This window comes from Octopus sinensis, linkage group LG1 (genome assembly GCF_006345805.1).
Source record: "Octopus sinensis linkage group LG1, ASM634580v1, whole genome shotgun sequence".
Classification (NCBI taxonomy): Eukaryota; Metazoa; Mollusca; class Cephalopoda; order Octopoda; family Octopodidae; genus Octopus; species Octopus sinensis.
Genome location: NC_042997.1, coordinates 115,937,083 through 115,952,082, shown reverse-complemented (window position 1 = coordinate 115,952,082; position 15,000 = coordinate 115,937,083). Strand labels below are relative to the sequence as shown.

At 34.8% G+C, this 15,000-nt stretch overlaps 1 protein-coding gene across 1 annotated transcript in view; it reads right to left on the bottom strand.

The window, feature by feature from the left end:
* LOC115221249 (T-box transcription factor TBX1) overlaps positions 1–15,000 on the bottom strand; it is a 73,329-nt gene that overhangs the window by 40,573 nt on the left and 17,756 nt on the right. The gene's annotated exons all lie outside the window — the stretch shown is intronic.

Here is a 15,000-nt window from a genome sequence, read left to right as displayed (position 1 = left end):
TTTTCTCGGAACCTACTACATTAAGTAATTTAACTGGAATTAATACTGTGTGTGTGTGTGACCTTCCCTTTCCTTTCCCTTCCTTCATTGGACACTAAACTCTGCTTGCGGAGACCTGTTGAGGCAAGTGAAATCGAAATCAAATTCGATGACTGGCATCCATGCTAGTGGAGCGCTAAGAGCATCATCCAAGCGTGATCGTTGCCAGAGCAGCTAACTGGTTTTCATGCCAGTTGCATGTAAAAAGCACCATTCAAGCGTGATCGTTACCAGCGTCGCCTTACTGGCACTTGTGCCGGTGGCACGTGAAAAAACATTCGAGCGAGGTCGTTGTCAGTGCCGCTGGACTGGCTCCTGTGCAGGTGGCGCATAAAAGCACCCACTACCCTCTCGGATTGGTTGGCATCCAGCTGTAGAAACTCTGCCAGATCAGATTGGAGTCTGGTGCAGCCATCTGATTCGCCAGCCTTCAGTCAAATCGTCCAACCCATGCTAGCATGGAAAGCGGACGTTAAACGATGATGATGATGTGATCAGAATCAAATTTACGACTAAATTGATATCTACCTGGACTTGTCTCCCTAAATCGGATATGTAAGATTTCTTTGCTTTTCATTTTTTTTATTTAATTATTTGTCCTGAAAATTGTCTCAGTTGTTTAATTGATAATGTTCTTAACACGTTAGAGAACTATATGTACGTATTTACATTATATAGACTTGTACACGAGGGGTGCTCAAAAGTTCCTGGATTTCGCTAAAAGAAAATACAGGAGGATCAGTTAAATATGATTTTATTCAACATATTCCCCACTCAGATTCGCACACTTATTGCAGTGGTCCTTCAGTTTTTCTAAGTCCTGTAAAATAACTCGGAAGGTTGGGCCTACAACCAGGCCTTTCGCGATAATCTTAAAGCGAGACTTTTCAGCATTCCCTTATATATATATATATATATATCCTATATTATTTTTTCTACATTGTGTGTGTGTGTGTGTGTGTGCGTCTGTGTGTGTGTGTATGTGTGCAGAGAGTGAGAGAGAGGGATGGAGTATGTATAATCACAGTAAATGAAAGGCAGAAGATAGAATATACGAGAATTTCTTTTATAAATCACGACAATTGTTTCGATACATCTAGCATCGATCCCTCATAAGTGGGACGCTCAGCAACAGCTGCAGGAGCAGGTGTAGATGTGTCTCATCGGGTGATAAATAGATACAACTCGTTAAAATAACGGTTCCGCAATGTATCTTCTCATTTTGTAGAAAGAAAAGCAGCAAAACGAAGAAAATATCTTCATTTATATCGAAGATCAAAAATAAATCACAGATGGTTCCGATTTCCCTGATAAATATCCGCACTGCTGCCATAGTAACGAAACTAAAGCACCCAGATTGAACGTGAACTCTGCTGTAGATGAGCACTAAATCTTAACGTTCTAGCTCACGTACCCTGTTTACAGCAGTGCTTGGAAGGAAGGTGTGTAATGTGGGATTGTCGCATTGACCATGACAGAGAAAGTTGAGCAGAGAATCTGCATCAAATAGATAGATAGATAGATAGATAGATAGATAGATAGATAGATAGATAGATAGATAGATAGATAGATAGATATAGATATAGATATATAGATAGATAGATATATAGATAGATAGATAGATAGATAGATAGATAGATAGATAGATAGATAGATAGATAGATAGATAGATAGATAGATAGATAGATAGATAGATAGATAGATACAGATATAGATAGTATAGATAGATACAGATATAGATAGTATAGATAGATATAGATAGATAGATAGATAGATAGATAGATAGATAGATAGATAGATAGATAGATAGATAGATAGATAGATACAGATATAGATAGATAGATAGATAGATAGATAGATAGATAGATAGATAGATAGATAGATAGATAGATTATGCAGGATAATAGCCATATAGCTGTTGCTGCTTCGACCCAAAATTTTTCCCGATCATGCAGACCTCAGCTCAAAAGCATCTACACCATGACCATCACCACGATTTTTCAGAAATATAGTAGCATAGATTATATCACACATTATATCCATTTTCAATGCGCCAGGACGCGCTTTGTCGAAGAGTCACTGCTATTTCTAGCGTGTCCAGCGACTTCACAATAGCACTCTCGTTCATACCTGTGGCTATAATGAATGTGTTGAGACTGGTTACATCCAGCTGTAACAGCTGATATCAAGCATACTGTACCTACCTCCTTCGTCTACCTCATACTATTCCCTCCTCATAATTTTTGCGATTAACTTTCAAATTTTGGTTAAACTACGTTTTGTTTATAACTCAAAATACAAACGCAATATGCATACCGTCACAGACTGAAGTATAAACATACACACACACACACACACATATACACACACACACATACACGCACAGACACATGTCGGCTGAGAGAGAGAGAGTGTGTATGTATGTAAATATGTGTGCATATGTGTGTGTGTACATGTATTTACATATGAATGCATATGCATTCATATACACACACACACATAAACACACACACACACACACACATATATATATATATACATACGTCGGCACGAGAGAGTGCCTATGTAAACATGTGTATGTGTGTGTAAAATGTATCTATATACGCATGTATATATATTCATAAACACACACATTTCACCCTACATATAAATATAAATGCGTGTGGATGCTTGTATATATACACACACGCACACTCACACACACACGTATATACATACATATATATACATATACATGCAAATAATACATATAAATGTGCAGTGATAAACACTCACTTTCTCCTGTACATAGATATTACGTACGTAGTACGTATGTTTGTATTTATGTACATACATACATACATACATACATACACATGCTGTACAAATATGCAAAAATTTAATTTCATATATACTGTGTGTGTGTGTGTGTGTGTGTGTGTGTTGTGTGTGTGTGTGTGTTGTGTGTGCGTGCGCACAACGATATGTAGTGTCTGCATTTGATATTTATATGGAAGTGTGAATATGTGTACAGCTTTTCGTACTCGAGTGCACGTGTATCGGTACATGTACAAGTTTCTCTTCAATGGCGCATGCGCACATATGCTTACGTGTACGTGTGTGTGTGTGTGTGTGAGTGTGTGTGTGAGTGTGGTTCCCGTATATGTTGCTATGTGTAGGAATACACACGTGTCTGTGTGTATATGATCAACTCCTGTATTTGTAAGTATAATTTCCGTCTGTCTTGACAGATAGTTTTGGCCATATCTAAGAAGATTTTGTTGGGGTACATCCGGGAAAACACCAGCCGAGGCACGTTCGTAACTAAACATTTTTGACAAGAAATAGGCCACTGCTGGTAGCCATATACATGTATATATGGACGCTTACACGCTTGTATGTACATAAGCACACACACACATACACACACAGATAGATATATTCTTAACACATGCAAGCACATATATAGTTATATATGTGGATAAATTATGTGAGCGTGTGTATAACAATATATGTATGTATAAATTTTCTTGTGTGCATACATGCTTCTGAGCATCCATATACATATATGTTTACATGTACATGCATGCGTACATACATGCAATATATATATATAATATATATATATATATTATATATATATATATATCTATATATATATATATATATATATACATACATATATATACACGTATAGTAAATATACAAATAGTATACGCATACATATATATGTATATATAGACATATAATTATGTATGTATATTAATCTCGCACGCACTAATATGTGTGTCAATATATATACACACACAAACATCCATATATATATATGTGTGTGAGTGTGTTTGTGTATACATATATATACATATGAGTGTATGTGTTTATACATATATATATATATATATATATTGGGTTTATTCGGTCAGTAACCAGCAGACATTATTTCTCATTTTCTCTTTCTCTGCAAAATTGGCAGCAGATGAAACAGGAATACAACCAGGAAGTCAAAACCTCCCTATTTCAAACTTCAAATTGGTGTAATTTATCTTTAAGTACGCCATTTTAGAAACCTCAAATAACTGGAATTCTTCTGCCAGAACACAATATCGTCTAGTTTAAAATATTCGATACGGATCGCGATAATAAATAAATGTTAAAACATTGTTTTTAGTTTTAGTTTTATCATAGCATATATATATATAATCTTTTATATTAGTCTTTGAAACCACAATCAATAGCAAATGATAGCCCTGAAATATCATTTTCAATGTATTGTCATTAAGCGGTGATGAAAGATTATATAATATATGTGTGTATTATATAATATATGTGTGTATATATATAAATATATGTGTGCGTGCATGCGTGTATATATATTATGTATATTCACGTTGCTGCTGGCGACGATGGATTACAACTGCAAGTAATTAAATATGAAATAAAGCTTGGCTGAATATATATATATATATATATATATACATTTATATATATGTGTGTGTTTGTTACGAGTTACATAAAATATGTTAGTATTGTCTTGGAAACATATGTAATCTGGATTTACCTTCTCCATTCCCTTCACTCTTTAATCTTATATTCGCATACTAGGCCGTCTTTATTGCTAAACCGTGAGTTGTATAGTGGAGGTCATCTTTTTGAAATTAATTCGATATAGAACGAAGTGTACAACATTCGCCGGTTAATAAATCTTGTTGATCAAGTATCGTCTGCTTTTTGTCATCAATACAAGCCGTGTACATGTTTGATGCTTACTATCTTATTGTACCAGGATCTTTTCGGCTCGAACTACTCTATCACTACACAAAAAAATATTATTGGGCCGAAAAGGACGATGTACGGACGTTTCAATTCTTGTTAAGAGCATCGTCAGTAACTTCTACTTCTTGAACACACAGCCTGGAAACCCGACTCATATTAGGGATTAAAGCAAATCATATAGACTAATTTGCATATTTAAAGTAAAACATGTAGACTAATTTACGTATTTAAATTATTTTGTTTTTTATCAGCTAGATTAAAAATTTATTTCTAGTACACAATGACTTGTTAAAGAGAAACTGAAACGCAGGTACAATTGTTCTTTCGTTTGTGCATGAATTTATTGTTTAGCCCTATAGTTTGTAGTCGCTGTAGCACACAGCATTGGTTAATTCATTTGAAAATATGCAAACTACTTGCACTTTAAAACTGAAAACTAATGATAAATACACAACAAATCCCCAGAAACTAAAAATCCGGAGTGGCTGTGTGGTAAGAGAACTACGTTACGGGTACATGTTCTGTGGAGTGCTCAGCCACTTGCACGTTAATTTCACAAGTAGGCTGTTCCGTTGATCAGATCACCTGGAACCTTCGTTGTCTTAACCGACGGAGTGCACGGAACTCCAGAGTAACAGCTTTTGTTAAATTCCTGCTGCTTTTTAAATTAAAGTATATCTATATATCCATGGTATTCCATCGGTTACGACAACGAGGGTTCCATATATATATATATATATATATATTAATATATATAATATATATATACTCACACACACTATATGTGTGTGTATTTATACATATATATATGAGCTTATTCATACATATATATATGAGCTTATTCATACATACATACTTACATACATACATACATACATACATACATATATACATACTTACATACATACATACATACATACATACATAAATACATACATTAATTAATTCATTCACACACGCAGACACACACCCACACATGCGCGTGGCTAAATATATTTATATTGGATTAGTTAGAAAGCCTAATCGTATTTCATGATGGCAAAGAAACGTTTGTTTCTTTGCTCTTAATGGATATACAAAATAATATCTCTCCATTATTGATAACATAATCCCGTATATTTCGCAAATTTCTCATTCTCGGGCGTAGAATTCTTCAGGTTTCAACGCAAAGAAACACTCAATATCCTTTTCAGTTTGTTCACGATTAATCAACTGCTTTCTCTCTAAATACAGTTGCAATGATCTGAAAAGATGGCAGTCAAATGGAGCAAAGAATAAGGAGGCTGAAGCACATCTTCCATATTAAGCGTCGTAATTTTTCTCTGAGTTATTTGGAGAACGTGTAGTCGTGAGCAACATCCCCACCTTTTCAGCATATTTGTGTGTAATATTTCCAATTGACAATACTTTGCCGTAATCTCTCGTTTTGCTTTAACACTTCATAATAAATGGCTCGCTTTATATCCCACCAATCAGAGCTTATCGTTTTGGTGGATGTAGTCCTAGTTTGGAGGTGGATTGCTCCTTTTCTAATGGCCACTAACCATTGTCATTTTCGTTGGATATGATCACAGAGAACCCGTTTTACATTATTTGTAACTTTGTAACATGTACTATGCTTTCGTTAAATGTTTTTGGTGCCCGTGTAGTCATAGCTGGATGATGGTTAAGCTGTTATGTTAACGAACATAAGCTCGTGGGTAAGGTTTCTGGACTCCTTGCTGTTTTAGAGGTTAACTATAAGACTCCATTGTTCTTTGAGAGGCAAAATGAAGTTTTTATGACTTGCTTTTTTATGTACATATATAAGTATATACATGTACGCAGGCACATGCACACACACACAAACACACACACACACCACACATACGGATACACACGCGCCTGTGTGTGTAAGAAATATATACGGAAAGATTATATATATATACATATATATATATATATATATATATATAATATATATATATATATTATATATATATCTATTAATATATACAGTATAATATTATAATACATGTATATATATATTAAAATATACATATATATATTTAAATATACATATATATATATTATATATCTACATATATATATTAATAATACATATATAATATTTATATATATATATAATATTAATATATACATATATATATATCTTATATATATTATTATATTAAAATATACATATTATAATTATATTAATAGATATTATATATATATATATATTATATATATATATATATACATAATATATATATACTCTATAATTATAATATATACACACACACACATATATATAACATATATATACTTATAACATATATACAATATACACATTTATACATATATACATAATATATATACATAATACATATATATATACCATATAATTACATATATTCATGTGTGTGTTTGTGCAGACACATATCAAAGATTATACATACATTTCATACATATATCATACAACAAACACACACATGTATATATATATATAATATATATATATATATATATATTATATATATATATGCATATATATAGTTTATGTATATAATGCTGAATTTCAAAAAAAAATGTGTTTTTATTCGAGATACGTTATGGGGAAACTCGAGGTGAAGATTTCAGAATTGATTCACTGTTTCATCTCTTCTCTGCAAAGAATAGGCCTACAGTGTGAATGATTTATGGCTGTGGAGAGCCATAAAACACACACATACACACACCAATGTATGTGTGTGTATGTGTGTGTGAATATGTTTATAAACATGCGTATATAAGCACATACATTCATATATACGTATATGTATATGTTTTGGTGTGTATCAGCATGTGTGTGTGCAAAGTATTATGTTTAGGAAAACTATTGAAATTCTGTGTAAATTTCAAGTAAAATTGCCAAAGATTGGTTACAAAGTAAAATTTAAAAGTAAATAAATATATAACATAGGAACTTATGTTACAAACAAAGAACCAAGTTAAACAGAAATTTATTTTGGTCCTATAATTCCTGCTGGATTCGTTTATGATGTACAGAGCTGTGTATCATTTCGAGATGGCGTTGAGGATGGAGAAGTCGTAAAAATGGTAACACACTACTGGACAATAGTTCTCTGTGGTTGTTAGTTACACCATAGTGGTTCTAAACCATTTTTTTACCTATAAACCCCATGATTGTTATTTTATTCTGGAGGACCCCCATAGCCATTCGGTGTTTAAAAATTAGTTTAATAGATACTTCTTTCAAAGTTCCTGTTTTGTTATTCACGCATTAACTTTGTGTAGGTTGAACTACATAAAATATTATAGAAATGAACCTAACTTATTTTTGCAATGGATAGGTCTAAAGCAACATTTATTCAAAGACACTTAAAGTACTATAGTGCGTTTCCAATTTACTATGCTTGCGGGGACCCCGAAAAATCTTAAATGGACCTCCAGGGATAATTTAGACACTGGCTGAGAGCCAATGTGATATCGTAACGATGACTTGGATATTCATTTTAAATACGTTTCGTGAGATTCGAACGTGAGTATGCTAATCGCTGCTATGTTTTATCACAAGAGAATAGCTCCATTAGCGCAAGGAATCCTGTGTGTTATGAATAAACATTCGCAGTAAAGGCGTTGTTCGTCTGTGAAGCGATTAGCATATTCACGTTCGAATCTGGTGGAGCATCAGGACATCTTATGAATATATTTGAAAGTTATTGTTTAGATTCTCGCGGTTCACGTGTATAAGGCGATTTATTATTAAGTAAGGTCTCAGTCCATGGCCGACTGAACTCTTTTCGTACCAGGACGTTTCCCAAGATTATGGGTTACCCTTAGACGAGTTTCGTATCGGACCAACGACTCAGCTCAGAAATTGGGATGCGTCCTGTTGCTTGTATGATTCGGAAATATCTGCTTAGACAGTTTAGTCATATTGCTCGATTTTCCGAGTTGCACCCAGCGTATCGTGTTCTCTTCACTGAGGATCCGGCGGGGATGACCGCTGGGTTTGGTCGACCTCATGTCACAACGTCACGGCGGATGAAGTAGTATCTGGCGGAGATGGGGATGGACAAGGACACTACTCGGAGGGTTGCCCATAATGACCAGAGCAGATACCGACATATTGCGGCTGTAACGGCGCACACCCCACATCTGACATCAACTGACCTCTTCTTTAAAATTCATATGCGAAGAGTGGGTACAAGGTTCGGCCTTGATTTTTCTTCCGTTCGTACGGAAGTAAGTTCAAAAGTAATATTAGGATTGATTCAATCGGTTAAACCTCGTTACGGGAATGTGTGTGGGTTGCATTAAAGTTTAAGACAGATTGTTGCGGACATGTTTGTAAGGGAACATTGCTGTCTCATTGGGACGGTTACGGGTTTCCAAAGTGTATAAATGGCCGAGATCATCACGAAATCATATCGTTACCAATATCGTCGTCAAAATCATCATCATCATCATCATTATCAACATACTCATCATCATCGTTATCATCATCACTATCATCACAATCACCAGCATCATTATCATTATCATCGTCATTATCATCGCTATTATCATTATCATCATCATCATCACTATCACTATCACCATCGTCGTCGTCGTCATCATCGTCATCATCATTATCACAATCATCAGCAGCATTATCATCATCATCATCATCATCATACTCAACAATAACAACGAGTCGCCCAAACGATGTCGTGTTGAAAAAGGGAGGTCACAGAGAATGGATTTAGTCCTAGATACGCAATACCTAAAAATAGAATAAAGACATGATGTCCCGAACTGGAAACAGCAAAGTCTTCGATCTTGAAGTCTTATCTACACAAGCAGAGTTAATTTGGGGCTAAATAAACAACAACAACAACAACATCATTCTATTGCTAATGGTTTCGGTGTGTCACACACAGAACTTCGAAGTTACAGAGGAAAAAAAATACGAATTCAGTTTTCCACCCAAAACGTACATTGGTAAATTCACATTCACTACAACAATAACTAAAGGCAATATAGTAGTAGAAGTAGTAGTAGTAGTAGTAGTAGTAGTAGTAGTAGTAGTAGTAGTAGTAGTAGCATTAGCATCAGCGGCAGTTGTAATAGTAGTAGTTGTAGTAATAGCAATAGTAGTAGTAGTAGTAGTAGCAGTAGTAGTAGTAGTAGTAGTAGTAGTAGTAGTAGTAGTAGTAGTTGCAGCGGCTGCAGCAGTAGTGGTGGTGGTGATCTGGGTAGCGAAAAAGATCATTCTTATAACGACTCTTTCTTTCCCTTTCTTAAAACCATTCATAAAAAAGTACAAAAGTACGAAGCACTTCATATTTAGATGAGAAATAAGATGGGGTTCACCGCAAATACTTCGGAAATGGAGATAATAAAGAGGTGATATATCGCTGAGAGGTAGGGGATGGCGGTGTGAGTGTGCGAGTGTGCGCATGCGTGTATGTATAGCTACATATGTATGTGTACGCGCGTGTCTGTGTACACACATATATATATATGTAGATATATGTATATATGTATTTATATGTGTGTGTATATATATATATATATATATATATTTATTTATATACATGCATATCTATATGTGTGTGTATATGCATGCATCCATACGTACGTACATTAAATTACATACATGTCTTTCAGATAGCCAGAAGCTTTAATGTGTATATCTGGTTAACATCACAGATTCTTCGTTAGTAAGATACACAATGGCGGATTTATTTCCTGAAACAACCCCCTTCCCTAACCCCCACACCCTTATTCTTTGTTCCTCTCGCTCATTCGACCTTTTATCGGTTTGAAGACGACATAATCTTGCACCAAATGTGGTCAGCCACATTTTCCTATACACATTTTATATACACTCTCTTAAACCCCAACAAGAGTTCTTCTAACGTTAACCTCTATCGTAAAATGACATCCTTAATTAGACCTCCTTGCAAGTATAAAGATTGCCTCCTCAGATCCGATCCGTTACCACGTGTAGTTAAAACAGTGCAGACAACTGGAGGAGCCGTCAAATTGATGGCTTTTTATCTCTCCTTACCCCCCAAAGAATTATGTTGTTTTTCTCTCTTTTTCGAGGCGGAGAAGTTGTTAAGAAACAATTTGATGGTTTAGAAAGAAATGCTGTAAAAACAGGTTTACAGTAAACGCGACATGGAAGTCAAGTTAGTACAAGCTACTTCTTTATCGCAATAATATTTCAGTTATACTTGTAAGGCAGCGAGGAGGTAGAATATGATTAGCATGCCGGACAAAGTGCTTTAGCGGCTTTTCATCCGTCTTTAAGTTCTAAGTTCAAATTCTGCCGATGTCGACTTTGCCTTTCATCCTTTCGGAGTCGAGGAAATAGGTACCAGTTGAGTACTGGGATCGATGAAATAGACTTACTCCACCACCGCAATTAATGGTCTTATGGCAAAATTATTATGTATTTATGAGGTCGCAAGCTGGCAGAATCTTTAGCACGTTGAGAAAAATGCTTCGCAGCGTTTCGTCTTTTAGGTCCTGAGTTCAAAATCCGCCGAGGTCAGCTTTGCATTTCATCGTTTCGGGAACAATAAAATATAAAGTCCCAGTTGGACACTGGGGTCAATGTAATTGATACTCCCTTGTATCGAAAACTGGCCTCGTGCCGAAAACTAGTCCTGTGTTAGGCCCTGTGTTGAAAACTGGCACTGTGCCGAAAACTGGTGAAAACTGACCGTGCCGAAAACGGGCCCTGTATTGAAAACTGGAAAGAATTATTGCAAATAGGCACTATTGGAATATATTTAAACCAGGGATAAACTGGATTATCGGATAGGATTTTAAAGTCAATTCTAGATGTCCATAGTGTAGACACTTAGAATTGGTGCTTTGGACTCCACAAACTAGATAACTAAAAGCTTGTGAAGCTTAAGCAATTCGTCTTTAGACTGACGCGAGAAAATTAAGTCTCGTTAACATCAAAATATTCATAGAGGAAGAATATTCCCCCCACCCTCTCTCTCTCCCTTATTTGTGTATATGTTCCTCTTTAAGTTCATTTGGTCTTTGTGCAATAACGAAATTTTTGTGAAAATAATTTTCCCCCCTCCACATTGATTCCATGTTTTTCCGCCTTGCACTTAAAATAACGTATATAATACACACACACGCACACACACACATATAATAATATAACTAATATATATATGCATGTATACATACGTATACGTACATACTTACATATATACATATGCATACGTGGGCACGGGACGTCATGGAACATAAACAATATACAACAAAAACGAAAACATGAGATACGAATACATGGAATATGAACTTTTTTTGCAACAACGAAAGAAAGAATTGGAAGACAAGACAATCAACATAACGAACGACCCTTCATCAGTTGTCGGCTGTTTTTCTACATCGTATTTCGATCAATTCACCGACAAGATACCCCTTCAATAAAACAGTTGCTCCCTCAAAGCAAATAAAATATAATTTGGGTTTTTGCGGAGGGGCAAAATTGGTAACGAGTAAGTTTTATCTATCCATCCATCCATCTATCTATCTATCTATCTATCTATCTATCTATCTATCTATCTATCTATCTATCTATCTATCTATCTATCTATCTATCTATCTATCTATCTATCTATCTATCATCTAGCTAATATATATATATACATACACATACACATTACATATATATGTGTGTGTGTATAAATATATATAATCGTATATATATATATATATGCTTGTGCATATATATATGTATATATATATATATATGTATATAATATATATGTTAATATATAATATGTATATATATATATGTATTATATATATGTATATATGTATATATATATATATATATATATATATATTATATATATATATATATATATATATATACATATACATATACATACGTATACATTATATACATATACACCCATACATTCATTACATATATACATACATACATAAATATTGGATAGGGAAGAGAAACTGTGCAAGGTTGTGGAAATTAACTGCCCAGTGGATGTTAAGATAAAGCTGAAGATCGGAGAAAAAGAGAACACCTATGCTGAACTACTGAAAATGCTGCAGTTATTCTATCCAGATTACAAGTTCAGGTTGATACCTGCAATTAGAAGGGCTCTGGGAATCGGCTGGGATATGTAACACACTGCCTAAATACCAAATTTGAAAAAATTAGGCTTCTCAAAACCAGAAAGGAGAAAGTTAATTCGAAGACTACCGATCCAGTCCATGACTGGAACTGTAAAATTTTGTAAAACTTTCCAGTAGTTTATCATTTAAATATATATGAGCATGTGTACACTATACAACTATATGCATGAGAATACATACATAAAGCAGAAAATACAAATCTGCACATATACATACATACATACATACATACATACATAAGCATACACATACATGCATACACATACATACATACGTGTGTACATACATACATGTATACATACATACCCTAACCACTAAGTCTCGTGTGTATATGTGTGTGTGTATATCATACATATATATACTGATATACATATACACATATGTAATATGTATGTGTATGTGTGTGTGTACATACATACATACATACATACATACATACATACATACATACATACATGCATACATACAAAGTACCCTTTTGTTGATGTTGAAATTCCAATGAAGGAACCTTGAATCTAGGTTAGAAACCGGTTCTTTCTCTATTGGCAAGAAATCATGAAACAAACTGAATAATGACATATGATACATACATGTGTGTGTGTGTGTGTGTGTGTGTGTGTGTGTGTGTGTGTGTGTGTGTATGTGAGTGAATATATATAATATATTTAATGTGATTCCAATTAATTTGTCTCCATATCAAATATAGCAGGACTTAATTATTGAAATGCCGAAATATTTAAATAAATTGAAACGAAATTTTCTATTTGTAAGGTTCACGTCACAGAGTTTTAAGTTCATTCGGATATTTACTTTTTAATTATTGTCATTTAATGATTTACTTTTGTTTAAGTAGACCACGACAGAAAAGTTACGTTTGACATCATATAAAAACAGACATCTATGTCAAGTTGCCGAACGTGTCAACTGCACATTGCTATGTTTGAAACAGCCTCCTCGCCGTTTGAGCGTGAAATTGTCTTTACAGTCTCCAGACAGAACCAGGTCTGTAGACGGGCTTGTGGGGGGCGTGGAAATAACTAAACAGGCAGAAATGGCGATGCAGAAAGAAAAGTGTAATTTACAAATAATAAAAATAAACATATTAATAATTATAATCCTTTCTACTATAGGCACGAGGCCCGAAATTTGTGGAGAGCCGGGTAGGTCGATCACATCGACCCCAGTACATGACTGGTACTTAATTTATCGACCCCGAAAGGATGAAAGGCAAAGTCGAACTCCGCGGAATTTGAACTCAGAACACAGCGATGGGAGAAATACCTATTTCTTTACGACCTACAAGAGAGGACAAACAAGGACAAACAGATTAAGTCGATTACATCGACCCTAGTGCGTAACTGGTACTTATTTAATCGACCCCGAAAATGATGAAAGGCAAAGTGGACCTCGGCGGAATTTGAACTCAGAATGTAGCGACAGACGAAATACTGCTGAGCGTTTCGTCCGGCGTGCTAACGATTCTGCCAGCTCGCTGCCTCAAAGATATAAATATAATAATAATAATAATAATATAATAATAATAATAATAATAATAATAATAATAATAATGTAGAAAAGTCGAGAGATATGACAGGTTAGCTTGGGAAGTTAAGCATTTGTGGTCGATGAAAAAGGTAGCAGTAGTACCCATAATTGTCGGAGCCTTAGGAACAGTGAGCAAAAATCTCGAGGAGTACGTGGAACAAATAGGGGCTGCAATAAGGGTGGAGCACTTGCAGAAAACAGCACTGCTTGGAACCGCTCGAATTCTCCGGAAGGTGCTCGAAAAATAAGAGGTGTTACCTTAGTTCACTGGTAGTGAACAGCTGATACCGTAGTACATCTCAGAGTTAGAACAACAACAATAAGCAAATATTCTGCTCAATACAACAGATTTGCTTGTCAGTTTGCTTAACCAGTTGAGCATGTACCTTAGTGGCTGACGATACGTGCATCTCTGATCACGAGCAGAAATAGTGGGGGAGCATCATAGCCATGTATTGAGAGGAATTCTTTGGACTTTTGGTAATTCACCTCTGGAAACAT